At 40.0% G+C, this 15017-nt stretch overlaps 1 pseudogene; it reads right to left on the bottom strand.

The window, feature by feature from the left end:
- Positions 1 to 13045: 13045 nt before the first annotated feature.
- LOC119899963 lies at positions 13046 to 14545 on the bottom strand (annotated as a pseudogene).
- Positions 14546 to 15017: the final 472 nt, after the last annotated feature.

Here is a 15017-nt window from a genome sequence, read left to right as displayed (position 1 = left end):
GGACAGAGGTGATGTGGTCACGGGAGTGGGTATGGATGAGCAGGCGAGCAGCAGAGTTCTGGATGTGCTGTAGTTTATTTAGGACGTGGTAGAATGGTGTAGTTGATGGTGTCAAAAGCTACAGTAAGCTCAGTAAGGAGAGGAGAAAGTCGTTGAAGAGGCCTGTTTCCGTGCTGTGTTGTGAGCAGAAACTAGATTTAAAAGGTTCGAACAGGTCGTGGGAAATTAGGTGGGCTTCGATTTGGAAGGCAACAACCCGTTCCGGTATTTTGGGGGGTAAAGTCCAGGTTTTCTTGCAGATAGATGATACTGTTCCTTGTCTGTGGGGGTTAATTGTTCGTGTATGTTTTGGTAATGCCTCAGGGCTCCAGTAGGGGGATCGCGCTTCACTTCCTCATGCAATACAGACGAGTGAAGACAAGAGCTGCGTGTGTGCGTTTCTTCATCCTTCTCCCGTTACTATTCCCCTTGTTTAAGGGCACAACATTGTCACTGGGTTTGAGAAAGGTGTTCATTCTGGAGAAGAGAGCCTTGGGATTGGGTAGAGTGTATGAGGTGTGAGTAATAGGTGGGCTGTATATGTAGGCTCGGCGATGCACCGTGAGACCAGTTTTCTTGTAGGGCCTTTCAAGCTGGCGCTTGCATGATTTCATTGAGTTCAGGAGTGTTCCAGGGGACTAAGTGTGAATGAGACTGTTTTGCTTTTGATGGGAGCCAGCTGATCAAGACAGGAGGAGAGTATTTCATTTTAGTAGCTGGCAAGATCATAGGGACGATCAGACAGTGGGGGAGGGGAGACAGATATTTTACTGGCAAGTGAGGCTGAAGAGCTAAGGATACAGAATTGAGATTTCTGATCATCTGTTTGTGTTTTGGGAGGCTGATTGCAAGGTGGTCAGAGGTATCAATGCCTCATCAGCCACTGTGCATCCGCATAAGCGACGACCTCACTTGGACACTGAACGCCACACGGCAGGTCAAGAAGGCTCAACAGCGGCTGAGACACACGGTGGTTTGGACCATGTAAGCAACCCGTTCTCACTCTCAAGTCGTCACATATGGACACATGGTCGAGACCAGCTGGCGTCAGTTTGTGACTCGCTGCTTATTCTGGGGATTCTGCTGTTAAAGGTCTTTAGATTGAAAACTGTTAAATAACATCCAGTTTAAAATCAGTTCACATAAAGACGTTTAGTGCTGATGAAGGGGTGCTGGAGCTCAGCACACAGACTGTGGGGGTTCGTCACATTAAAGTTTGGGAATCCATCAGAAGAACTGTGAAAGTGGACGAGTGAGAGTCATTCTGGCCGTGTTGAACAGACCTTTGAATCTGGTCCTGTTGGGTCTGGATCAGCTGTTCCGGCTCCATGGCCTAACGTAAACACAGATGAAATAATATTAATAACTTTTTAGTTCATGTTGCTGGTCTCCACGCCATTAGGCAGAAATTCCTACACTAGATATCTATCTGAAAAATTTAAGGATGTGATTCCATCAGCTTTAAATTCATTACCCCGAAGTCCCAAAGTAACGGAGGACTCCTATGCTAATTTCAGTTCCTCCCAAATCAATCATCTTGTTGATAGTGCTGCAGGCTCGTTGCCAATGACACTCGACTCTGTAGCCCCTCTAAAAAAGAGTCAAACAAAATGAAATAGAAGATAAAAAGAAGATAAAATCGAAGGAGACAAATGAAACAGTAGAATGACAGAGTGGAAGATGAATAAATAGTCCCATGGAAGTCAATTTTAGATTTGTCTACATCAATGTAAATCCTAAATCCACTATAAGCTGCTAAGCACATTCTGGTTTTTGTGATTTCATGGGGACCAGTCAATAATAATATCTTAGCTTCATTACTGTGCTACTGAAAGCAAATTGTAAACCGTGATATAATTCAATCTTCCATAACATAAATTGGCTTGAGATAGAATTATTCCAAGTCTCTCACTAGTTAGTGCATTCCAATGCATTGAGCATTTAGAGCGGCAAGGTATATTCCAATCAAACAAGCTTCCACTTAAATAATATCTAATTTACTGTGGTATGACTAATATATGTCTGAATTGTTGTTTTCTGCACTTTGTGTTTTTCTGTGTTTCAGAGAGTCAGGTTATATCTAGTCAGAGGATAGAGAATAAGACAGTAGTGTGTCATTCATAGCGATGCTGCACCACAGCAGGGCAGCAGGGCACCATGACACCTCAACAAGCCTCGCATCACAATTCCCAAAAAACGGATAAAGGTTAACTTTGTAGATATCTCAAAACTATTTACATTTTGATCAATATGCCCTTCATCTGTTTGATATCAAACTTTGTTACTGTATTATCTTAAAGATTGAATGCTCAAAATTGTAAAGTTTAAGTGCCAAATCCTTTGTTTGTTATAATTGCTGTACAGGTTGTGAGTCTTTGAAGAGAAGGATGTGGGAGAAAGAGGAGATCCTTGCTGTCGAGGAGCACATGATCACTTCTTGCCATCTTCCAGGAAAAAGTGACTGTGATAAGTGCCTTGAACTGGAGAAAGTAACACTTAAAAACAGAGATTGGCAGGCCATTAAATTCTACATTAAGAATCAAATCACAGCACTCAAAAACAAAGTTTAAAATGTTTCTTTTGGCACCTGTTGTGCATGTTATATCACATGTTATGTTCATTTAAGACGTCTCAAATGTGGAATGTTGGGATTAGATAGGTGGTACCCGGCACTAAGAAACTTTGAGATGTTGCTTGTAAAGTGTGTGTCTGTGTGTTGAGACAATTGGGGACATTTTTGGAATACACAACAGTTTATTGGGGACAAAAATTACCGCTCCCATTTAGATTTCATAATACTCATTACCTACGTTCTCCAACATGCATTTCTGTCCTACAATTGCCACTGTACCCCTCTCAGTCTGTGTATAATCCTAAACACTGCCCTAGTGCAAGGGTATGGAACTACATCATGCTCAAGTCCCCGATTTCACAATAAATTCTCTGATAAAAGTGTATCACCTCTCCTTGTTAAATATAACAAATCTGTTGCTTTTAAGGTTGTCATCCAAGCAAAATGCAATCCAATAAATAATATATTTATATTATTAACTTGTGATTATTTTTATATTTTTTTTCAGATACCATTATACATGCTATTTTATGGCCCTTTTACAATGGTAAACATGTTTCATTTACAAGTCTAATACAAATCCTTTAATATTAGCGTAAACGACAAATACATCCTACCACCTTTAGTATAAACTGAAATGATGTAAAACAGAGAAAATAAATCAGCTTTACCAGCTTCCTAATTATACTGTTAGCATATCAATTTACATAAGAAACAGTTTACTAGTGTGAAAGTACTGTATATATAACTACAAATAAATACAGGTAAAGGCTTTTATAGTGGATGATTTATTATTTAAGATATGTGATGTCAGAAAACTGATTCACGACTAAATTGGAGAAGATTTTTTTCTAAGAAGATTTGAGCGATGTTGGGAAATCTGAGAGAATGAATTCGGAGTTTCCAGGAGCTCAGCGCTCTACAGTTGCCGATCTTCCATCATGTGTGATGGTGTGACACGTCTGGGTGAGTTTGCAATAATTAGATTTCTTAATTTGCTTTATAGATTAAATTATTCAATCATGTGTTTGTAACATTGATTTAATAAATATAAGATCATAGAAAATTGTTAGACTAAACATTTAGATTTAACTAAACTTGTTAACTTGCTTGCAATCCCCGTATACTTACTAGAGCAGGGGTGTCCAAACTTGTTTTTTAAAGAGGGACAGATTTAACATTGTGAAGATGCCTGGGTGCCAATATTAACATTTTAAAAATAAAAAATGAAATTTAAAGTTGCACACAAATGCACTATTCTGTAACAATCATTGTAACAATAATTATTTTTTATAAAAATGACAATGTAACAAATCTAAGTCAAATCAGGCATGAACAAATCTAAAAAACAGTTCCTTTCTTTTACATCCAAAGTCACATAACAAAGAATAAATTGTATTGAATACATTGAACTTGCATTAAGTTGATGCAATCTTAACCTCATTTTCATTCTAAACCTGACTTATTATAATGCATGTCTGTTAACATTTAAGTTTAAAACATATAACTCCTACAATGGTCAGTTTCCATCTGCCTTGAATTCTTTTCATTCATTATAAATTTGGCTGAAATATGAGCTTTAGTGTGAAAGATGGACCACTGGTCTGGTTAACATGTAAACATAACATGAACATACTTGTTTTTCATTTTCTCTTAAAGGACGAGGCTTTTTGCTTCAGCAACAGAGATTTTGTATTAGAATACAGAGGGAAACGTATTCCTTCAGACAGTCCTTCTGCCTTTGAGAGCTACAGTGAGACTGAGGTAACATATCTCTTTGATTTTCAATGGAAAGAGAAATCTTGGTGGTAAGTAAAATTAAATACGCCATTTTTGTAGCTGTATTTTGTAATTATGTTCAATTGTAATTTAAGCTTAGAAAGTTCGAAATCACTTTTTGGGAAATTAGGGGTATGTCTCCACATCTGTCTCTTTCCAATAATCCCCCTATTTTTCTACTGTAATAAAAGTTTGTGAAAGTCACCGTGACACAGTAACTTGATACTCTGTGTGTTTTATGATGCTGCATTGTCCAGATGATGTTTAGTGTTTTAATTGTATAGTTTTAATAAATACTACACAACATAGCCTATGTCTGGCCTAAGACTGACACCTCTTATTCTGTTGCAATGTTATGGAAATGTGAGAGCCGGGGGTTGTGTCAGACCAGCCAGTATGAACAGTCTGTTATTATTTTCATATTTAACTGTTCCTTATGTAGACATTATGAAGTACATACAAATTGAGTATGCAGTAGGCAGTACACTAGTGTGTGATTTCAAACACAGACACTATCTACTTATAGTTCTCTTCCAATTGAGCTAACAAACTACAGTGGGTAAGGACTGACTTTTATACATGTGACTGCAACCTGTCTTGCTAACTTTTTTCTTGGTTGTTTGATGAGACTATGCCTACCTTCTCACTTTTATCTAAAATGACACTATTCAACACTACATCCAGATAAAATAGAGAATAATTTTCATTGAGCATTAATTATGCATTTTTCCCGAAATAATCTTGATGCATCTTTGGAAGACAAGTTTCTTGGGAGACCCAAACCCAAACTGCAAAATGCGGACAATTCAAGTGAATAACATGCTGCACCTCTGTGCGATTAGTGACATGGTGCCAGACGAAGAACTTACCTACAATTATGGTTATTCAGACTGGCCTTGGTGCAAACAATTATGATAACTCATAATACATCTTTTTCTAATGTAAAATGCAGAGGTAAATGCATCTGTAAAGTGATTTTTCACACGAGTGTCCCCATTTTTGTGAAAGTAGAGACTGTGAATGTGTGTTAAATGTCCCCAGTCTTATGTATATGTGCCTCATCCAGTTTACCTTTTTAGAGGAAAATGTCAGACACTGTTACTGTGTGGTACACAAACAGTGTTCACATTTATAATGCATCATTCTTCCTCTGATATTTGGACCTCAAAGTATAAATCCATCGTACACTACCTTTATTCACTGGACAGCCAACATCCTGCCTTACGAATCTGATCGATGGGGCTTCAATCATTTGTATATCCATGCTAGTTTGTGGTCGGACTGTGTCTCAATTCTCTCCCCAACAAAGACGAACAGAGTTCAACTGATTTTGCACCTCTGTATGAGGATGTTGCTATTTCTCGCATTTACACAGCTAATGCTTATGTACATTTACATCTTGGGAGGTAGACCACACCAACTCATATTTTAACAAAGACTTTACTCAGATGTGAACAAAACTTATTATCGGTCACATGACAAGTACTCAACCTCACATAATTATCAACTTTTCTAGCAGCAAATCCTTTGGCCTGCTTCTGAATCAATGAAATCTACAATGCCCAAGCTGCATGTTAATGTGAACTGTTACCTATCGATCATAGTTCATCACTTTGTTTTGTCCCAGGGTTTACATTGAGGTCATCGCCTGATCAGTGGATGTATAAATTTACTTTCTAATCAGGTGTTTCTCTTGCCGAAGTAGCAAATGTCTGTGTTGTCACAGTTTGTTTCTTCCAGTAATAGAATTTAGTTTGTGTTGTAGTCACCTGTATTCCACGTGTATTGCACAAGGATATTTACCCACTTAAGGATACCACTGTGACTTAGACAAGCTGTAAAGAACCTACACAAGAGCCCCTCAGTACAGAAAATGCAGCTAAAATCTCATGAAACCTCAGGAAAAAAACAGCAATATATCTTGAACAATGTCACAATGACTTTGATGAAATTGACACTAAAGTTTTGGTAAAATATTAGGACAATTCAGACAGAAATTACACAAAACTGGTACAATGCCGTGAAAAAAGATTTGAATTTAAAAGAACTCTACAATTGCTACAAAATGCTGCTACTGGGGTAAAACATTATGGCTTTATCTGCATGTTTCACAGTATTACTATATAAAGTTGCATTTATTCTTTTCTTCATAGAACCAGCAGGAAAACAGAGGCGCAAACGGGAAGCAGGAGAAGTGGATGCTGTGGAGAAACACCTGATAAAGTTCATCAAAACTTTCATTTTCCTAGAAAGAAACGTGACTGCATGCATGACATTTAGCAATCCAGGACTCATTGTGCATTTTAAAACTGACCTAGCACTTGAGTTTTACATTAAAATGTTCAGCCAAGGTAGAAACAATAGCTCTGCCTTTTGGCCAGTATTCAGTCCTCAGGCTCAATGTCAAGATCTATGTGGTCAGGTATCAGCTGATGCAAACGCGAGAGACTGGTTCAAGGCTCAGAGTTGAAAAGTCTCTGTTGCATTATGTTTAATGGGGCATTATGGAGTTTTCAGTGGCCGCTATGGTGCGAGTTCTCAGATTGCCAGGCGTGTGCTCATACACGTGCTCGCTTGACCTCATGAGCGAGTATAATCCGACACAACACAACCACTTTCATACAGAAATCCACAATAAATGCAGAAACACCGGCATGCAGTCTGTGGCTTTTCTTCAGAAATGTTCAGGCTCTGTTACTTCCACGTTCCTCAGAGGCAGATCAATCAGATCAGACCAACGTGCTAGAGCGTTAGCTCGCCTGCTGCTTTTCAGTATCTAACTTATCTGTGTGTCTTTCACCGCAGGCTCAGCAATGTCAACACAGCTACATGTATTGGATGATAAGGAAATGGTTAATGAGCTGGATTGAGACCGCAGTAAGTAACTTTACTGTAAGTAAGTGGGTGGCTCTTCCTCTGTGTTGTTGTTGCCATTTTGTTGCAGTGATAATATTATGTGGATCAGTATAATTATAGAGACTAAGAGGTGGAGAAGCTGTGTACCTGAGTATCAGTAAAACCACAATAAATCTAAATTGAATATTACACAGCTAACAACTGTCGGTCCATGCTAACGATAGCTGTCTGCCTCTTCCCTGTATCACTATAAGTTAGGCTAGTAAACAAGTCGCTGCACATTTGCTTTGGTACAGTTACATCCATTCTTGCAGGCAAAAATCAACACTTTGACATAATACCAGTGGTACACAGGACAGTAATATGGGTCGTGTTAGCTGGTGATGTAATATCAGGTTTGCATCGGATAACGTTAGCCACTACTCGGCATTAGCTGGTGAGCTAACGTGACTCTCTCCATGACTTTCTGGTGTGACTGTTTTTACCCAACATCATCTGAATCTTGTTTGGTCTGACAGGCTTCATCACATAAACCTTTATTGTTTTTATCCTTATATGGGGTTTATGTTGGAGTAAGTGACACTGCATGTCGTTAGCTGCGGTATTGTCGCTGTAGTCAGAGAGAGGCTTGGGAGCGCTCACAGAGGTGAATCCGACCCGGTGTCCTCACATTTATGGCACAATAGTGGCTGATGCAAGCAACAGAGAAAACAGGCGTGTGCTTCCTTTCTAAGTGAGTTTTGAGCCCAATGATGATAAGGCAATAAAATTTTGATTTATTAATAAGTCATTTCATTGAAAAATTACATATAGCCCCTGTAACGTTTATTTTGTAATACTTGCCCTTTTTGTTTTGTAAAGCATCAGTGAAGCGACAAATGTCATTCTCTTAAAACCTTATTTCCTGTGTTTTGTACCTGTTTGTGGGTCTCCTTATTATTTGTAACATTTAGTTGTCAAAGATTCAATTGTCTGCATGTATTGTGTTGATTCAGTTAATATTAACATAATGTCAAGAAGCTTCACCCCACAATTCAAACGACTTCACTAACATAGGTGTGGAATCTCTGGCTTACAAGAAATAAGACGCCAAAGATGACTTCTATCAGAGTTTGTGTATAGCCCAAGTCCCCTAAGGTTGCTTAAATAATATTTGTCCCCAAACTCTGGGTTAAAAATCATACTGAAAAAAACAAGCTCTAATCAAAAATATAAAGTCGTTTTGGTAATAAGGGCATCCCCCCACATCTGAGGATGGTGGCAGCTTCTCTCTAAACCATTCAGAAAGTGGTGTCCCTGAAAGTGGGTGTTTTGTCATGCGACCTGAAAGGTGGCCTAAGTACGCATGTATGCGTGTGTGTGTGTGTGGTCTGGTAAGCATCACGTTATGGGGACAACAAGCTGTTTACACAGTTACCTCATGGGGACCTCTTGCGCTATGGGGACCAAAAACAGGTCCCCATAAGGAAACCCATTTTAAATGAATACAGGAGTGATTCTGAAGGTGCCCGTGTGGTTTTTAGCATTGGCCTATAAGACATGTTTACCAGTGTGTGTGTGCAGCAAGACATTTTACAAGTGTGAAATGTCACAATTGTGGATAAGGGAGTAGATTGTCTGCAGGAGATGCTAAACAACAAAGGAATTTTGTGGAGGAGCATATGTGAAACACAAGGCAAGCATTTTGGTATGACAAATCAGTTGAACCAATCCTCAAATTAGGTTGCTTATCTATAATTAAGCTACTTTGAAGGATAGCTAGATAGCTCAAATTGACTATAGAAGTTAAGTCTGCCCAACTAAGCCAAACTGCAGTATCTTATATTTTGGTTAAAATGGAGTTACAGCAGAAATATTATACTATGATAATTAGTTTTTTTCTGTGAAGTACTGTGTATACATCTCATCTCAGACATTTTGTCTGAACAAGGCATCAATGTGTGGTGACATCAAATTTGTGCCATTTGTTTCACATGTTTTCATGTTCTAAAATATTGCCATTGTGTGTTTACAGATGACCAGTGTTATTACCTGGCTCAAAAGGCCACAACAAAAGGGAGATACACCATGGTAAAAGTTTAACAAAATATGTTTATTTAAACCAAAATGAACCAAATTAAGTAGTATTTCAAACTAACATTAAAGTATGAGGTATGTAGTCTGTGGTTTCAGTAGTGTCTGTGCAGGATGATAGTTGCATTGATGTATGTGTGAAGGTGTTGTAGCATGAAAACAAGACAAATACCACAACGCAACAGTCCAACCAAAGAAAACCAAACTAAATGGTTCACCTTAAAAAAAGTGATTAGTGAGCATGTAAAGAGCCTAGCTAACAAGGACAGCTATGTTAACAGTAGATCACAGCTGGGTTGTTGAGGTCAGCAACCCCCTAAACACTGCACTCTTCTGAAAAAAGAAAAGCGTTCTCTCGCGCGGCACAGTGCCGTTTATGTCTGACTTGCAAGCCCGGGCATGGCATGGCATGGCACGGAGCGATCACACTGGTCAAACAAACCGAACTTTGGGGGTTAAACGTGCTCGGGCGTGGTACGGATCACCTAGTGTGTTTACCTGCCTCTGCACTCAGCATACGTGACACTACATAGGCAATATTTACAGCATGAATTTCATAAACACAAATGTAAATTTACACACAAACCTCTGTTTATATTCCTGGAGAAAGAAACTAAACTTTATTTTAGGACAGTGCTTGAAGTATGCACCGGTAGGCCTACGCAGTACCGGTGCCTCAACATTTTACTTTTTGGTGTGCCGGGACATTTTCTTGGGTACCGCGACTTCTCCCAAGCAGCCGATACTCTCCGGTTCCCTCTCCAGATCAGGTTCTGTGGACGCTACGTGATGCTCACCTGCTCCCGTTCAGGCCTGCCTGCTAAACTCTATCGGCGCAGAGAGACGAGGGAGAAGAGAAGCTCGGGTGCCGCTCAAGTGAGTAGTATGTAGCTGCAGTACCTGAGGCTGCAGTTTCAGGACCTTAATTCTAGGACCGGAACTGCATTTCTAGGACCCGTGTTTACTTTGATACTGCCAGCTAGCTGGCTAACTAGCTAGTTAGCTATGTTACTCCTGACAGCCCCCCAAAGCCAATTACCCTTACCACAACCGAGTGTGTGCCTAAACTTAAGTTATTGTGATATGAGTTAAGGATGCTGGTCTTGTTTTGGTTCCATGTCTTGTATTCTACTGTTTTGCCCATGTTTGTTGAACCTGTTTAAGTCTGTTTTTGGTTCTGTGTTTCTCTGTGTAGCCTTGTTTATTATTTTATTCATTTGCATGTTTAGAGGTACTTAGTATCTGTCTTGTCTCTTATCTTAGGTCTTAGTCGTGCATTTTAGTTCTTTGCCTCAGTTCTTAGTCCAATGCCTTAGTTCTTAGTTCTGTGCTTTAGTTCATGTTACTGTTATTCCTGGTCTGTGTATTTCTGTTTTATTATTTGATCTGGTCTTGTTTAGGGTTTTGTAGCTTAGTTTATTCTTCTATTCTACCTGTTCAAGTCCTATGTCTCCATGTTTTTGTGTAGTCCTGACTCCTGTTTGGTCCAGCCTCAATCCATTCCCTGATTTTTCAGTCTTTCCATGTTTTGTGTTTTACTTTGGTAGATCTGTCCTGGTGTGTTCCTGTGGACTTTGCTTCCTGTTTTATTCTGAAGTTGTCTGTGTTTGCTGTCTGTTTTTAGCTTCCTGTTCTGTTGTCCTTGATGATCCACCTGTTTTATGTTCCCGCCCCGCTCGTTTGCCTCACTACTTAATGCCTTTGTTCTGTTCAGTCGATGTGGGATCATTGTGGTTTATTGCTTTTAGCTTGTGGATGCTCTGTAACCTCTGTTTGTCTCTGACTCATGTTCCTGTCTGCCTGGCCAGCTTGTGGATTATTGTTTCATCTTGCCTTCATTTCGATTCTACTTTTGGACTCAGTCACGTTTGTAAGTATACTTTTTTATGGTTAATAAATCATTGGACTGTATCTGCTCAGCTCTGGTGTCCTGCGTCTGGGTCCTCAACTAGCTCACACACACGCAAAACCATAACATATTGATTATATACATGTCAACCGGTTAACCCTACAGCTGCGCAGATCGGCCACTAACAGACAGGGGAAACCTCCTTCCTGTTGCTGTGCATTACCACTACCAATCCACTAGATGGTGCTGTTGCAAACTTACTGCGGTCCTAGAACTGCTGTCCTAGGATTGCGAGGGTCCTGAAACTGGAAACTGCAGCCAATGACAATATTGGCTCAAGCAGCCGTTTGCTGAATGTAGCTTGTCAATGTCACTTGTCGTGAACCGACCAATCACAGCCTGGATCGGACAGGACATTTAAAGATATTGACAGATGCTGGGGACAGGTCAGAATCTGAATGTCTCTATCTATTTTTGAAAGCTTTTGTTAAAAGTGTTCTGAAAAACAGCAACAAGAACAAATGAAAACATGCAATGCAACTGAAATATAGAAGAAACAAATGTACATTGTCCTAGAGCTGATTACTGCATTATATTCCTTTATATTTTGAATTGTCACCTGCTACCTTAATTATGTTTCCCTTCATTTAAATAAGACATTTCCACCATAAATTTGTGCAGAAAATATCTCCAGAATGCAGGGAATTAATTGATTAATGCTCAAAGTTTTCTGGGGGAGGACCACCAGACCCCCCACTGATATATTTCAGCATCGAATTATTCAAAATACTGTTAAAATATCTTCTCGTCTTGTTCTCGTGACTCAAATTTGTCGTCACACCCCTAATCTGAGCCCTTATGTCTTCACCACTTTACAGCACAAAGTGACGTCCCATCAGCAAATTTTTTTAAATGTTGAACTCGTCGTTCTGCATGAATGTTTATGATTATGACAAGTTAGTACTTGGCATTAACAAATCAGAGACTAACGACCATGTAGAGCATTTTTCTTGCACAATAATTCAATGAATGACAAGCAGGCAGACTATCCAACTGTGATCTGTAAATATATTAATATTATACTAAGATTTTACTTTGTATTTAATGTTATAATAGTTACTAGTTTCACCTTGAGGTTGAGGACAGTGGGGGGCGGGGTACTTGCACCTTTTTTTTCCCCACTTCAAGCTGTTTCAGGAGAATCCATTTCTCCTCCAACAAACAGGCTTGAAAGAATCTTAATGTCTGCACTCTTTTGAAGGTCTTTTTGTGATTTAAATAATCGCTCCCTCTTTCCTTTTTTTTAGTGTTGTACCCCCTCACTATATGTACGTTTGTATCCTTTATTTCTTATGCAATGTTGATGATAATTACACACTTTACTTCATCTACTTACAATGATCAACTAATACATTGAGAATTGTTGATGCAGCGGTTTATGAATTCTATTTTATTCATTCAGTAAAATTCTGAATTAATAAAACAATGTAAATAATAAAAAGATTTCATCTTAAGGATTTTGTAAACTGACTTTTTAAATTTTACAGTCGCTCTGTAAAAATATCCAAAGTGCTGCAACATATCAGTTATCTGATAAACTAATAAATGTGCAGCTGTTACTGAATCTGATTCTTAGGGAGGAAAATGATGAACATGTGGGATTATTTAGGACCAAACTGTGTTCTCTGGAGACATCAGCTGTACCACAGGTTTCTGAGGAATTCTGCTCCACAGGGTTTTATTGAAAGACGACTTTACTTTCACTACATTTACAGCAGTTTGATAAACTCTCATTATTTACGTCCTTAAAACTCAGAAAGTCTTTAATTCACTGGTTCAAAATACAAAATACAATGGAAACTACAGCATTTCATCATCATCATCATCATCATCATCATCATCTATCTCTGTTGTTCTACAGTCACACAGACCTTCACTGGTAAAACCTTCAGTGGGAGTTTATCCCAAGAGTTAATAAATGGAAACATCCTGTCAGTGAAAGTGTGTGTGAAGGTGTGTATGTGTGTGTTAGTATCAGGATCAGAGAACGACAGCTTTCCTCTGTTCCAGTCCAGAGTCACTCTGATCCTCTGGAGCTTCTTCTGCACGCTGAGATCAGTGGATGGAGCTGATGGTGACAGTGCTGAGTATTCACCTATAAAGAACCTTATTGTCCATAATCCAGACCGTATGTCTCCCTTCCTCTGGACAGACTCTGCTAACATACCCAGTGACCAGTCTGTTCTGTCTCTAACTTTCGACATCCCAGCTGTGAGTCCCTGAGTTAAAGCCCTCAGAGCCCAGGACAGAGCAGGAACAAAACCTCTCTGGATTGTCAGGAAGCTGCTGTCTCTCTCCTCCTCGTCTCACACTGGTCAGATCTTCAGACAGGATGAGTTCTGGATCAGCAGTGTTTGGGTCCAGAATGAGAGGAGTGTAGGAGACCATGTCCTTCATCTTGTTCCAGATGTTGAAGGTCAGGTTGCCCAGGTGTTTGGCCTGGTCTATCAGAGCTCCTGAGGGCAGCTGTGGATCATCCAGCAGGGGGCGCTGCTGGACTCTTTCCACTGCAGCCTTGTAGTTGAGCAGGAATGAGACGTCTTCAGCTCTCAGCTCCTCCTCTGTGGCTCTGACTGTGTCTGAAAGAGCTGCTATCTCTCTGCTCAGAGCCTCCATCTTCTCCTTCATCATCTGACTCTTCTGCTCCTCTTCCTCCCTCAGTGCAGCCATCCTGGCCTCCTCTTCCTCCTCTAGAAACTGCTGAAGCTTCTTAAACTGCTCCTTAATCTGCCTCTCTGTGTGTCGGGCCTGGACCTTCATGTGTTCTGCTATTTGATCAAACTTCACTTTAACTCGTTCACAAACCTTTAACTTCTCCTTTAAGGGCTCCAGAGTTTCCTGAAGTTCCTTCTTGTGTTGTCGTGCAGCTTCATCGACGGGTCTGAATCTGTGGTTGATGTGTTTTTCTGAGTCTCTGCAGATGAGACACACTGGCTGCTGATGGTCCAGACAGAAGAGTTTGAGTTTCTCAGAGTGCAGACTGCAGAGAGCCTCTGAAGCTCTCTGATCTCTCTCCTGTAGGAAACTCTCACACAGGTTCTTTAAAGCCAGATTAGGAGGCATGAAGTCCTTTGAATGTCTCCTCTTACAAACTGGACAGTCCTGACTTCCTCTCTCTGTCCACCAGCTCTGCAGACAGCCTTTACAGAAGCTGTGGCAACATGACAGGATGACAGGATCTTTAAAGATGTCCTGGCAGACAGGACAGCAGAGATCTTCCTCTAATCTGGAAGCCATTTAGTCTCTGAGTGAAGCTGAAGTCACAGCAGCAGACGCTCAGACAGGAAACAGTCAGCCACACCCTCCTTCAGTAACGGCCCTGAAAGTTACCTTAACTTTGAGTCTTTGTTCTCGTCAAACTCTTGTTCAGTTTGTGGATTCAGCAGCAGGTTGAAGTGCTCGTATTCCCATTATTCCCAGTATCCCTCCTGTAGCTGTCCTCTCTCAGTGGAAGTGCTGGTTCTGGTCTGAAGGGGAGTCTTACCGTCTGACTCTCAGTGTGTCTCGTCTCAGTGAGGCAGAATAACAACCTGTTTCCTGGTTTGTCTCAGGTGAGTCAGGTGAGGGTCAAAGTCTCTATGTATGTATGAACACACAGGATTGGCTCTTATTTTTCCATCTACAGTAACAATAAAATCTCCAGATAATCCCGTCTTGTTAGTAGATTGTGACGGAGCTCAGCTGACTGGAACACATGGGAATTATGACTTTAGAACATTTTGAAATATACATTTTTCAAATACAGAGTTTAAAGAAATGAATGTGTATCCAACGAAGGTTAAAATGAAG

Source organism: Micropterus salmoides, unplaced genomic scaffold (genome assembly GCF_014851395.1).
Source record: "Micropterus salmoides isolate LMB-PRFRI ecotype aquatic unplaced genomic scaffold, ASM1485139v1 Ms_hic_scaffold_12, whole genome shotgun sequence".
NCBI classification, from domain to species: Eukaryota; Metazoa; Chordata; class Actinopteri; order Centrarchiformes; family Centrarchidae; genus Micropterus; species Micropterus salmoides.
Note: the sequence above shows the minus strand (reverse complement) of the source record. Positions and strands in the feature narration are given on the sequence as shown.